The 13,847-nt window shown below is 23.9% G+C and overlaps 2 protein-coding genes across 5 annotated transcripts in view; both read right to left on the reverse strand.

Annotated features, from left to right (window-relative positions):
• The window catches only part of LOC136981826 (protein stoned-B), a 96,477-nt gene that overhangs the window by 60,443 nt on the left and 22,187 nt on the right, over positions 1-13,847 (reverse strand). The window contains exon 1 of one of the 4 annotated variants that reach the window (XM_067278202.1): positions 9,071-9,309. The exons of 1 other annotated variant lie outside the window; for it this stretch is intronic. The gene's annotated coding sequence lies outside the window, so the exon portion shown is untranslated. Of the gene's footprint in view, positions 1-8,933; positions 9,310-13,847 lie in introns of those variants that run through there. 2 more of the 4 variants (XM_067278201.1, XM_067278203.1) reach the window with 2 other exon arrangements.
• Positions 10,212-13,847, reverse strand: part of LOC136981827 (muscle M-line assembly protein unc-89-like) — a 79,077-nt gene continuing 75,441 nt past the window's right edge. The window contains exon 5 of the mRNA XM_067278207.1: positions 10,212-10,571. The gene's annotated coding sequence lies outside the window, so the exon portion shown is untranslated. The remainder of the gene's footprint in view (positions 10,572-13,847) is intronic.

The following is a 13,847-nucleotide window of genomic DNA, read 5'->3' on the forward strand; positions in this document are numbered from 1 at the left end:
TCCTATTTACTATTATCTTATCTTGAATATAAATATAATGATATTTTTAAAGTAATGACTAATTATTTTAATAATTATATGTAAAAACTCATAACCACCTCACTATACTTTAATTTATAATTTATTTCATATTGAAAGGTTTACCGTTTATTAGTTAAGTTAATAAATAATATAAATACATTTCTATTTACACTATAGCAAAATTTATCAAGCTGTATCAATGACAATAAGATTTTCGAATAATAGAAGGAAATAAAAAATCATTCCTTAAATTTATATTTTTAATATATACATAAATATTCAGATTTTCAAGAGTAGAGTAGCAAATGTTAATAATAAATGCAAAAAACGACGACGATGATAAAAAATAATACTAAAAGGAATAGGCAAAAATTCCAATAAAATTTATTTATCTCTTGCTTGTTCTAATATTCTCTTAATTTTAATAAATATATATATACATACATTATAAATATATTGTCAAATAATGAAGTCTATATTTTACGTTATTCTATTATACACACAGACTATCTTTAAATTATTATTAAAAAATATTATATATAACAAATTGACTCTACATATTAGATGTCTTTCATCTGCTATATTTCTTAAATCTATTTCTAGTCTAGGTACAGAAAAAATCGTTCAATGAGAATGAAACTGGAGACATCGAAACTTTCAAGATTGATAAGAATGGAAAATCATTTCTGAAACTTCATGACAGCAATTAATAATTTATTTTGCCATTTCTACCATCTTTAAGCGTAATAAAAAAAAGTTCATTGCCTCTTAATTTATTTGTTGTTGTACCGCCATTACCTTCAATTATTGAAGTGTTCGAAGCCATAGCCTACTTGTAGAAAATAAAATCTTCAATTACGCATAAATGTAAACGCAATTCAAAATAACCATAATAATCGTTTTATTTCAACATTTTCCTAAGTTTTAGTTATGTTAATATCCACATGGATTTTTTACAAATAATAAATAAATAAATAAATAGTAATCTTTGGAAAGTCCTGTTTTAAATCTCTTATTTATATTTTTACGCGAGTTTTTTAAAATTTATAATTACTTTTTCAAAGCAGAACTCAAAATTACTTTAAAATCTTATTGAAATCGAAAACGATTATAACTTACTTTCAATCTTTTAGGCTTATCTAAATTTTCAGGAAGAACTGAAAACATTTCACTTTTACAATAATTTTGATAGTCATAAACTGAAATTAAAATAATACTTAATGGGTTTAAATAATTGCGTAATATTATAACACTTAATTAATGATACATCGTAACTGGGTTAGTCCAATGTTTTGTTGTCGTTATTTATGGCCTTGCATCATTCAAAATTAACATCTAGTTGATATGATGCACTCTCTCCTAACTAAAAATGTCCATTAAAATTAGAAAAATTTAAGAAAATAAGTTTTTTTGTATCCCAAAACAATAAATAAATAAAAATAATAAAATTTCGTTGGAATGAATACAACAAAAATAATTTTAACTTGTTTAACGTTTCGAACCAATCATTTAAAAGCAAAAGGAAATAATACCAGAAGGGATTCTTGGCTGTACAGTACTTAGAATTTTTATTAATCCTCTATAGCCTACGACGAGAGACCAGATTAACATTTTTAGAAGGTCGGTACTAAAAATAGACTTCTAAGTCTATTTTTATGACATATTAAGATAAAAATAATTTCTAAAATCCATTCTACGGTTTATTATAAAACAAATAACTTTCATGGTTTTAAACTACTTTTCACATAAATTGATTTAAACTGTTTCGATTTTTAATTATTTTTACGTTATCTGTTCAAGCAATTATTATTTATATGCTTAAATATAAGGAATGAAATACGGAAGAATGGATACACTGATATTATATATATTTCAAGAAAATTTCATATCTAATTACCTGCTTGCAATCTTTATTTTAATAAATGTATTATGTATTCGGTAATAAATTCGGCTGGAATAGTAGAGATCAAAATTCCAGTAAATCCCGGTATGGAAATTTGTGTAATCGATCTGCATCGACTCAATCTCCAGAAAATATAGTCAAATACATTACCATTTCAAGTACAGCAATCCAGCCTAACTCTTGAAATGATTATTTTCTATCTTATGAATCGAATCTTAGCCAAGACTTAAAATCGCACAGATTACACCAAACCGATTCCAAACTATATATTTTACGGTTTTAATGTAATTAATTAAAATTAATTAAACTAAATAAGAATAGATTTAAACTGTGGTCTTAATTGCTAACAATTTTACTGTACAGGGATAACTTATCAGCCTACTACCGTAAAAAAGAAAAATAAAATTCGGATTTGAATTCGATTTGGATCTACAAAATTTGACTTGAATCGGATTGGGGTATCGTTTTCTATTTCCTACCCATTCTGGCAGATTCCATGAATTAACCGTGATGGACAAAATTACAGCAGGCCATGTGGTCTTAATGTACTGATACTTCGCATTGATAAATCAATAAATTATCCACTCTATCGTTGATGTCAATGCTGCACATGTGACAATTATTTTTTGGAATAGTTATTTCTTTTTATAATTTAAAATAATGAATCAATATGATCGTCTTTATAACGTCTTTATCAAGTTATTACACTATATTAAATAAGTTACACATATATAACATGGATAAAAGAAACACCAAGTATAAACACGGTCTATTAAATTTTCATATTTAGGCCTAAATAATGCATATTGCTTCGGTACGACGTTTTAATTTATCATTAAACTATCAAACTAAGGAAACTTAACAGATATTTTATTTATTACGTGATTAGTTTCTATACAGAAAGTGAATTATCGTACCTATAAGAATGAGTTGAAATTTCCTTTTAGTTTGTTTATCAACTTTAATTCAAATTCTTTGTAGAATTAAGAATTTTGATGAGTGAAAATTAAAATTTAGCAGCATTGCCGTAAGATAAAAAAAATTCTGCCATTGTAATCTGTGTATTCGACAAACCATTATAACTATTCCCAGATAATTCGGATCTGTTTCGTTCCAATCCTTCATCCATGATGGCTAAGATGGAGGTCATTCATAATAAATGGCATTTCATATTGATTGAATACACTTAAGATGTTGAAAGCTTCCCAAAAAATTAATTTAATTAAATTATTATCAGTCTAATGCTAGAACTATAAAGTTTAAAAGTGGGTATTATTAGAAAACCTTTTAAGTTTGCATTTCTACCTACAGAAATTTCGAAATACAATATTTTTATTAATAATGGAAATTAGATACTAGTGAATTTCGTTAATATACATTACATTTTAAATTACTGTATATCTAAAGTCGAGTAAATAAAGATTTAGATATATCTAAAAAATAAAGAACTTATTTTTAGATATAATTTTAAATCTGAATTTTATTTATTTTTAACTACTTTCAATATTAGAATTCTTTCTTCAAATTATAATGAAAACGTTAAAATTTTTGCAATGATTTATGGGGAAAACAGAAAAAATAGTGTTGCGGTTTATTTTATTTAGAAAAGAAATTTTTGTTGACTATCAAAACCTGAAAAATAATAGTCATAATTGCTTCGAATAATTCTTAAAGATTGCACCAAACCTTATCATTATCAGCTTGAATGTAATGTTTATTATCGTTTTCATCTACAGTTCATTCAGAGCTAATTCAGCATTTCTATTCTTTATAAGTTCTGAGAATTAAAGATAAATCATAAAAAAGCATATAAAAATTGAAACTTTAGATAGTGAAAAGATTTCAAATACTTGAGGTTAGTCTCTCAAATTTAATTTTAAACATTTCTTTAAATGGGAATTACTAATACACTCTAAAAAGTCGTTGAAAAAGTCAAAACTGAACATTTATTTTAATAGACCTATGTTAAAATTATTATAAAATCTCACATTAATGTATTAGACATAGTAAAATACGGAGAAAAACCATATTTTTGCAAAAATATCACATTTTTTTTATTTATTTTTTATCCAAAAACTTGCAAAATAAATATTTGGCCGCAGATAAAAAAGGTTTAATTGTTTAAATTTTAATGCTAAATGAAAAAAAAATCTATATCTTATTTTGTCTTCTTGAATTATACAAAACCAGTTTTTTTTTTTAAACGCAATTCGCTTATGTTATCAATGACTAAAGTTTATTTCTTGTACTTTTTCAACTCGTTAAACGTTTTTAAAACATTTATTCCAGTTTTATTAATATTTAATGTTTACCAAAGTCAAGTAAAAATAATATTCTTCTACAAAATAATTTTATATTAATTTAAATATGCAATTTTTATATCATTATTTATATATTTATTGAAATTGTACTTCGTTTTCATTTTAAAAACAACATTGTATCGTTTAAAAATTTAATGCCACTCCAACTTGTTAAGAATTATTCAAATATCATATAATTTTAAAATACCAAATGTATTATTTAGTACTTTAAGCTTACTATCGCTATTCGGGAAAAAACAATTTGTAATATGTAAAATTTCATATCCGTAAAATGATCTTTCTCAAAATAGAAATTTTCTTTAATTTAAAATTTTTATTTTCACATATAATACTTATAAATCTGCATTAGTATTTATTAACTTAAATTTTATCAATTCTATTAACCCAATGGAAATAAGTTTTTAAAATGCCTTCCATCCATATTGTTAAAATTCTCTTATGTTACTTTGATTAAATGAAAATGCCTAAGAATTTCAACGATTAAATATTTTTCGCAAAGATTGTCTAATAAAATTAACAAAATATCTCATCAGAATAGAAAATTAAATTTATTAAATTAATTTATGTTGATTTATTATTCGAAGTTTAGATATTATTTAAAAGTAATTTTATATTGTATGCTTGAAATTAAACAATTATTATTATTTAAAAAAATATCACATTTATATTTTTGAATACATATTTGCTTCATTAAAAATAATTCAAATTTAAAATTTAGCCAAACTCTCCTTTAAGTAATATGCTGTAAAAATATCATAGAGAATTCTTAGCATCTGTGAATAGATTATTATATTATTATGAATAAAACGCCAATTAATTCTTAATTATATTAAATTGTTTCGGTTTAAACATAATTTACTTAATTTTTAATCAGATTAATAAGCACGAAACGTGTTAAAACCGATTAAACATTTACTTGGAAATATTTTGAAATAATTCAATTCGTTAACTACAACATGGCTTTTTCAACAGGTATTCTATTAACTAGGATAAATACTTTTTTAAAAATTCACAACGTAAAGTCCTATACTGATATTAATAAATATTTAAAGTTGCTAACTACATAATAGCACGTTACATATTCGTACTTAAAAAAAAATCTGTGTTGGCTTTCGTCCAGATAAAAAAAAAATATGCCATATATAAACAAAACGAATTTAAAAAAATAGAAAAATACTAAATTAAGTAACAACAGTTAATTATCCTATACCAGTATTTATATAGAATTAATATAAAATTTTGTTTTTTTAATAAATACAGACGATATTATCTTTAAAACTTACTTTTTAACTCTAAATAAGGCTTGATCTGCATAGTAACTTTATCGATAAGGAATTTGTTCTTCGTGGTTTTATTTTACGTAAACTGAAACCTCAAACTTCTATATCATTTTGAAAAATGATGTTTTGGTGCATATTTCATATGAAAACAATTAATGTATAAATTTTGAGATCATTTTTTATAGTTTTAGTCCTACGTTAACAGCTCAACCGGTGACACATTTACAAGATGTACTCATAAATTTTATTAAATAAGAGAGATAACACCTGTTTACTCTACATTCACTTACCTTGTAGTTAATTCGCGTCAAGAGAATTTATTAAATTCTATATATAAGTTATTATCCTCCTTATGTGTTCTCAACTTTCCTTCCTCTCTTTGTATATAATTCTAATTATCTTCATAAAAGTTGAAACTTCAAATCATAAAAACCTCTCTCTATCTAAAAGTTTATATTTATTCTGAACAGTTTAGATAAACTTGTTTCTATAGTTATAACAACAATAAAATCTTCAAAACTGGAGTATAAATAACTTAAGATTTTTATTCTTACCTGTTCGTACAAATAAATCCTGAAAAAATAATTTAAAGTTTTATTTCAGACTTTAATTTTTCATTTGTTGCTGTTCAAACACAAAATACTCATCTATGTCGTGCTTTAAGGGAAAGGGGAAAAAATTAAAAAAAAGCATAAAACACAATGCAATTCTTCGATGAAAACAAAAAGGGAAAAAAAACTTTACCAAAGAGCAATTAAATGTAGTCTATAGCCAAAGCTTTATAAATCACACTGTCAAAGTTTTGACTTGATATAACACAAAAAAGTACATTCCAACAGCCGATAAAATTTCCCATTTCCTTTTTTGTTTCCGCGTTAAATCCTTTTGAGGTACAATTTGAGTTTAGTGAGATATGTGCGATTGAGAATTTGAATATAATGAAAATGACGGAATTTTAAGTTTAAACTTACTCTGGTTCCTCGGATAGAAAAAAGGAAAATAAAATATTTTAACTCTCTTATTCCTGAAATTAATTTTTAATCAAAACTTTTGATTAAAATTAAATTCAGAATCTCTTTAATGATGTAGAATAAAAAAGATCATATTTCTGAAATTATAATTAAAATTTTTCTTACATCTTTATCATAATCTTAATTATCCCAAATTTGTCGTCTCCAATTTCTTGTATGTGTTTTCTCCTTTAAATATTTAACATGAAGTAAAAGTTTCTAATACCTACCTATTCAAGGTTTAGGATGGAAAATATCGTATACTTCTTAAATTATCACGCAATACAGAAAAAATTTGGATTCTAATTTCAAATTATAACTTTAAATTGTTATATAGTTTTAACGACAAGCAAAACTATAAATTTATATCTTGCCGTAAATAAGTACTTTTTTTATTTTTCTGTAGTAAACATTTCAACACGAAAGTCTCCGTGATTTGTTGAAAACAAGGATCACGTTGAATTTTATCATCATATTAAGTATATATTTTTACTTAAGAAGTGATTATTAATTATTAATGTTTTAAAACGCAAAATAAAATAATTTAATACACTATGAGCAAAGATTTTTTAGATATGAAAAATCAGTTCTTCTAAACACACGTATTTGGAAAAAATGTTTGTTTTCCAATAAGTTAGTGTTACATGTCTATTCCAATAAGTTATTTTAAACGTAGAATATATATATGGCGGAAAATAAAATTACAGTATGTGATTAATTTACGAATTATATAGTTAAGGATAATAGTTAAAACTTTGAACACCATTATCATTTGTTGAGAAAACTGATAAAAGTTATTATTATTATTATTATTTCATATTCTTGTGTTATATATACATGGCAATATAAGTTTAAACAAACATAATTTTTTAAATGTAAACAATATGCAAAAAATTAAGGGTTCAACTTTTTCTACCTGATTATTAATTTGTAATAAATTCTTTTAGAAAGTAAACCGTCACAAGTTCCTTACAAAATGATATTTTAATATTTAAAAATTAAATTATTACAAACAAAATTATTTTCAAATCTTCGATCGATTGGAAAATAGGTCAAGTGATAGAAATCTAAGCTTTTCCTCTGTTATTCACGAACGAAATAAATTTTAAAGCTGGTATTCTTAATAAAGTGTAATCATCGTAGAACATCTGAGTAACAGTTAAAAACTTAAATTCATGTTTTAAATTTAAAAGATTTACCTGGTAGCCTGTTTCCCAATAAGTGAATCGTAATTCGTAAATGTTGCAATGTATTCTTGGCTAGTATCAAGAACTTTTTAAATGATCTTTTAATATCATATAAAAGATCGTTTCCTAATAAAAATATTTTGATATATCTTTATTTATCTAAATTAATATGTATTTATCTTTAAAAATAAACATAGAAAAAGATATATCAAAATAAACTTAGATTTACGATTCACTTGAAATCTGCATTTACAATGAAGCTATTAATAATGTAAATAAATTAATTTGTTTTCTGAGTAAAGAAGCAATGAGATCACCACCACTCTAATTTCGAATCTGGAAACTCCTCTTCATCAATTATAGATTTAAAATTTCAATAATCATCCAATAGAAGGATTTCAAAAAACAATAGATAAAGTACCATCGACAATTAAAAATCACATATCAATAAATTGTTATACGTTTATACAAGTTATATTGAGAATTTTAGTATACAAAATATCCTATAAATATCTACACTAAATTATTCGATTGAACATATCGATCACCTAGTTCAGAAAGTAAACAAATGCAAATACCATTTAAATCTATAATTGCAGTAATATATTTCGTTACAGTTATATTACATCTGAAAAAGTATATGTATTGATATATTTCAGCAAAAGAACCACAAATTTTAACTATTTCTTTGCTTAGAAAAAATCGTAGTTGGTAGATTATGAAAGTTTGTATAGATATAGATATATATGAAAAATTTTTCATAGAAACATCACTGATAAGTTTCTACTTATTCGAATATATCAGAAATAATGGACAAGTGGCGCCAAAACATAAACAAATTCATACAAGCAGCATAAGTTTTATCGATTGAGAGTATTATGCCGACCTCTGTCATAAACCGTTCACAAAACAGTTAAATGAAAAATATGAAAAACTCTTCACTTATAATCATTTCTTATTCATCAATCATTACTGTTTGATAAATATACACGGATATCACAATAAAAAATTAAGTCAGATAATCCGTACTTTCGATTATATAAAAAACAAAAATCGATATGATTAAAAACACTAATTTTATTGAAAATTAGATAAATCTAAAAATCGATAATTTTTCAATTTCTAGTTTAAAACACTAGCGAAAAGGGGAAAACTTCGAAGAGACGTGCTATTATCAAAGACGTACTCTGTACTGGAAGAGGATATATTACCTCAACTCACCTAAGGATGGATTTATGCAACTTCACCTTCAACACACCACCGGATAATTTCAAATTGGTAAACATTCTCAGCAGACTACACACACTATTAACGGTACACACTACGTTTATACAATCACTAAGTGTACCTGATGTTGGTGCTGCTGTTTATCGATCCTCTTCTTGGATACTATCGCACATGCGTAGTACACGAATCCTTTGGTAAAGGTCAAAATTTGTCGTTCTTTACAGTTCTGTTTCTCGATTGCCATTGGTCGAAAATAGAATTTGACGTATGATAAATCGAGCTTTTGTATTGGTAAGCGTTCTCCGTTTGTTTGATCAATATGTATCGATTTCCAAACTAATTTATTCGGAAACTTATGAAGAGGGACGAGATCAGAAATGCTATACGTTTTATATCCGAATTTTTGTTTGAATGAACAATTTGAAATAGAATCTCAATTGACGGAAGAATTTTATAGGGTAATAGAAAACCAGAAAAATATACTAAAATTTTTTCCAAGCTTACTCTAGTAATCAAATAAATTTTTTTATACTTTTAAGTAAAAATTTTATTAATAAAATATTTATCAGTCTATTATATATTAAAATAACGAAATAGTTTATATACAAATGTTAAAATTTTGGAAAATATTCGAACGATATATTAAGTAAAAAATTTCAAATAGAAAAATAGCAGCAATAATATGTCGCAATTTATTCCAAACTATTAAATTTAATTTTAAAAAAAATTATTAGTAATAACTCCAACTACTAATTTTATGATAATTCAGATTTATTGATTATATTCCATCAAATCATCATCATCGAAAAAAAAAAAAAAATAACGATAAAACATAACTAAAAATTATCGCCATCTTGCAAGAATTTCAAGAATATTCCTCCCGAGAAAAGCAAGAACCGATTTTTAATGGCTAAACTTTTGAGGAACCTTTCGCCTTTTTTCCACATAATTAAAATAGCATGAATATGAAAAAATAACATATTTAAAAATTTTATTACTTACTGATAAAAATATATTCGTTTTAAGACATAAATAAAAAATTTTTGAAATAAAGAAGAATCATAAATATTACTTTTAAAGTTATAAGTAATATTGTATTTTTAAAACTACTATAAACTACAAAAATTTGGATTTAGTAAATATTTACATATTCTTTATAGTCTTTTTATTATTAAAAAATAAATTGATAAAAATATTTAAATTATATAAAAAACAAAAAAATATATATACAAAAATCATTTGAAATACTATTATTTAGCATGACAGTGTGAAATTTATTTCAAAAAATGAAATACAAAAAATGTTTTTGAAAAGTTACAAAAACAAATTCACAAAAATATAAGAATTATAACATAAGTAAATGCAACAAACTAAAATCCAAGTTTAAAATCTAAACAAGATTTTCTTATGGCACAAATATTAAAACTTATTAAAAGAAAATTAAAGTAGAATAAAATGTGCCAGAGAGAGTTTAATTCTCTTGAATAAAAATTCTTAACAAATTAAAAACAAAAATAAACAAATATATACTTAATAAAATTCTAGATTAAAACAAAAATCTTGAAATTCTTCTTTAAATTGAATGATAAATTATGTTCTTTGGAATAAAATTCAGGTAATGTCTGAAAAAAAATGCAACATATAATTATATATAATTCAGTTCATTGAAATATTTTATTCATATAATTTGTATGACTTATTTTCAAAATTTTAATTTTATACATTTTATTTATCAGATAAGACAAAAAAATAATTATATGGTTACCATAAAATAGTGGAAAAGTCAGGTTAATTTGAGAAATAGGAAAACTTAAATGTTTACAAAATAGTAAATTATTTAAACATTAAATATACATTAGAGAAACTTTAATTTTTGATAAAAATGCTTTTAATATTAGAAAGCAGTTAATAGATATTAATTGTTATTGTCACAAGACTGATAAACTTTTATTCTATAAAGTTTTCTTTTCATTATTGAATAAAGTAATTGTTTTAAGACTTATTTTTTCAATATGTTTTGAATATAATTAAATATTATCAAATATGAGAATATCTAATTACTTTATAACAACAATCTAGTATATGAACTATAAATATTTAAAATTAGGGTTAAAGTAATTCATGAATAAAGTTCTAAGCATTCATTTACATTTTACACTTGATCAAATCATATATACAGATAAACTTAAGATAAAAATTATATTTTTATCATATTGAATACAGAACTTGAAAATTAATGCATAAAATATGTACTATTTACTTAAATATTATTCAACATTTGGTAATTGACTAATACAATTATTTTTAAACCAGACTTTAAATCCAATGCTGATTTTATTTTGTTATTAGTCTGTTTATACGACTAATACATATATGTATGTATTATATATATATATATATATATATATATATATATATATATGTATGTATGTATGTATGTATGTATTACATACATATACTGTACATATATGTATGTATATATGTACAGTATATGTTATATATATATATATATAATACAAGAAAGTACTGGAATAATGTCAAATTTGACCCTCCACATTTTCAGACTCCTAAACCCAAAAAATCAAAAAGAAAAAAAAAATCTGTACCTGTGTGAATGTGTGTGTTGACAACTATTTTGTTTAATATCTCAGGATGGATTAATGATTAAGAAATGAAATTTGGCATGGTAGTTTGTATATAAAGGACATTGATACCATTAAATTTTGGTAGTTAAAGGTCGAGAAGGTCGGGAGATACAGTGTGTCATATGTCATATTGAGTGGGGCCAGCTTTATTAGTTATTAGCATTCACAATTTTTTTTATAAAACTCATCTCTACCTTCAAAATAAAGCTTTTTACCATTTTGTAATAATTAATATAAAAATTATATTAATAAAATCTCATATCAGCCAAGAAGTTACACAACTCATTGCTAGATTTTTTAATTATGATTCTTCTTATATGTCTTCTTATATGTTTTCTTAAAACTACAACAGACCTTCAAGGTATCCTCAATTTTTATTCAGTTAAAGTAATTAGTTTCTAAAAATGAAGAGATTTTAACAATTTTTTTTTTCACTCTGAAACTGACTATATTTTGCTAAACATTTAAAAATTTCTTTATTTTATTTAAAATGTTAAGCGTTCATATATGAATGATTTAAACTACCACTTCTTAGTAAAATCATTGTAAAAAAATGTGTGATAATATTATTAAGAAATGATAGTTTACTATTCAAAAAACTTTTTGGCAGTAAATTCATCTTCAGAATCAAAAACACACTTTATTTTAAGTTAATTTCTGTAAAACAGCATTTTCTCACTCCAAAAGTAATTTTTGATAGATTCTTTCAAATGCATTTTAAATTCTTTAGTTAATTCAAACATTCATATGTACATAGTTTAACTCATTATTTCTTAACAACAGTTTAAATTTATAATAATGTTAATATTTAAACATTATTATATATTTAAATTGTTGTTAAGAAATAATGACTTAAACTATCTGTATTTGAATGTTTGAATTAACTAAAGAATTTAAAATGACATTTGAAAGAATCTATCAAAACTTACATTTAGAGTGAGAAAATGCTGTTTTACAGAAATTAACTTAAAATAAAAAATTTACAATAATCTATAATAACTGGACATGTTTATCAGTTCATTCACCAAACCAGGAAAATTTATCTTTAGGTTTACATTAATTAATGATATAGAACAATGCATGAAATAAATTTTACAATTTGAATTTGTAAAAATTATTCCATTCATGCATTGTTCTATATTGTTAATTAATGTAAACAACCTGAAGACTAACATTTTCAATTACTTTCAATAATCATCATCAAACATTTCTTAAATTTAACATTTCACTGCTGGATTTTCTGGTTTGGTGAGTAAACTGAAAAAATTTACTGCTTAAAGTACTTTTAATTGAATAAAAATTATAAATTCCTTAAAAACGACCTGTTGTCATTTTTTAGATTTACTAATTGAATATTCTTTCTATTGAAGATTTTATAAAAATAAAACTGTAAAATGATCAGTCCATTTGAATACCATTTAGTAATAGGATCAAATTGTATTGATTCATATTTTTATGATGGAATATACAGTACAATAAATAAAACAAACAAAACAGCTTCAAAAATCAATAAATTGATGGTAGCATTGTATAAAATTACAAAAATAAAAGTTAAGATTGTGGATTCTACCTTACTTCAAACAAAATGATTATCTGTAAATTCTGAATTTTTATAGATTCTATATATTTTATGTACAGTACATTCATGTCCATAATTTAAAGAATTCACAAGTACACAAATTTTCCACTGCTGTAAATGAACAAAACCAGGTAGAAATGCTATATAGCAACTTCTGAAGGAAGTGATGTACATGTATGCAAATCTATATATATAATCAAGATGGGTTAATAATAATAATAACAACAACTCGAGTATATCTCACTTAACTCAACATAATAACAATAATAATAATAACCGATTATTAACCGGTTGGGTAAAAAAAACCGTTGGGTTAACCGAGTATATTTCACTTAATAATAATAATAATAATAGAGTCCAAACAGTAAGGAGTTGAAAGTTTAAATTTGATACACAGTTAGAGTATGTCACAAGAACATACACTAAGAAGGGATTTTTCAAAATTCCCCCCACAGGGGACAGGGAGAGGATTAAGGCTTATCCTAAAGAACTCTGCTTCTATTACCGTATTTTACGGACTATAAGACGCACCTGAATTTTGAAGGCAATTTTTCGAAGAAAAAAGTGCGTCTTATAGTTTGTAAAATACGGTATACTATTTTAGATGCGGTTTTTTGCATTTTAATAGGTAGGCCAAGAGAATGCACACTAAGATGGAATTTTTATTCCCCCCG

Source organism: Centruroides vittatus, unplaced genomic scaffold (genome assembly GCF_030686945.1).
Source record: "Centruroides vittatus isolate TY-2023 unplaced genomic scaffold, ASM3068694v2 contig_796, whole genome shotgun sequence".
Classification (NCBI taxonomy): Eukaryota; Metazoa; Arthropoda; class Arachnida; order Scorpiones; family Buthidae; genus Centruroides; species Centruroides vittatus.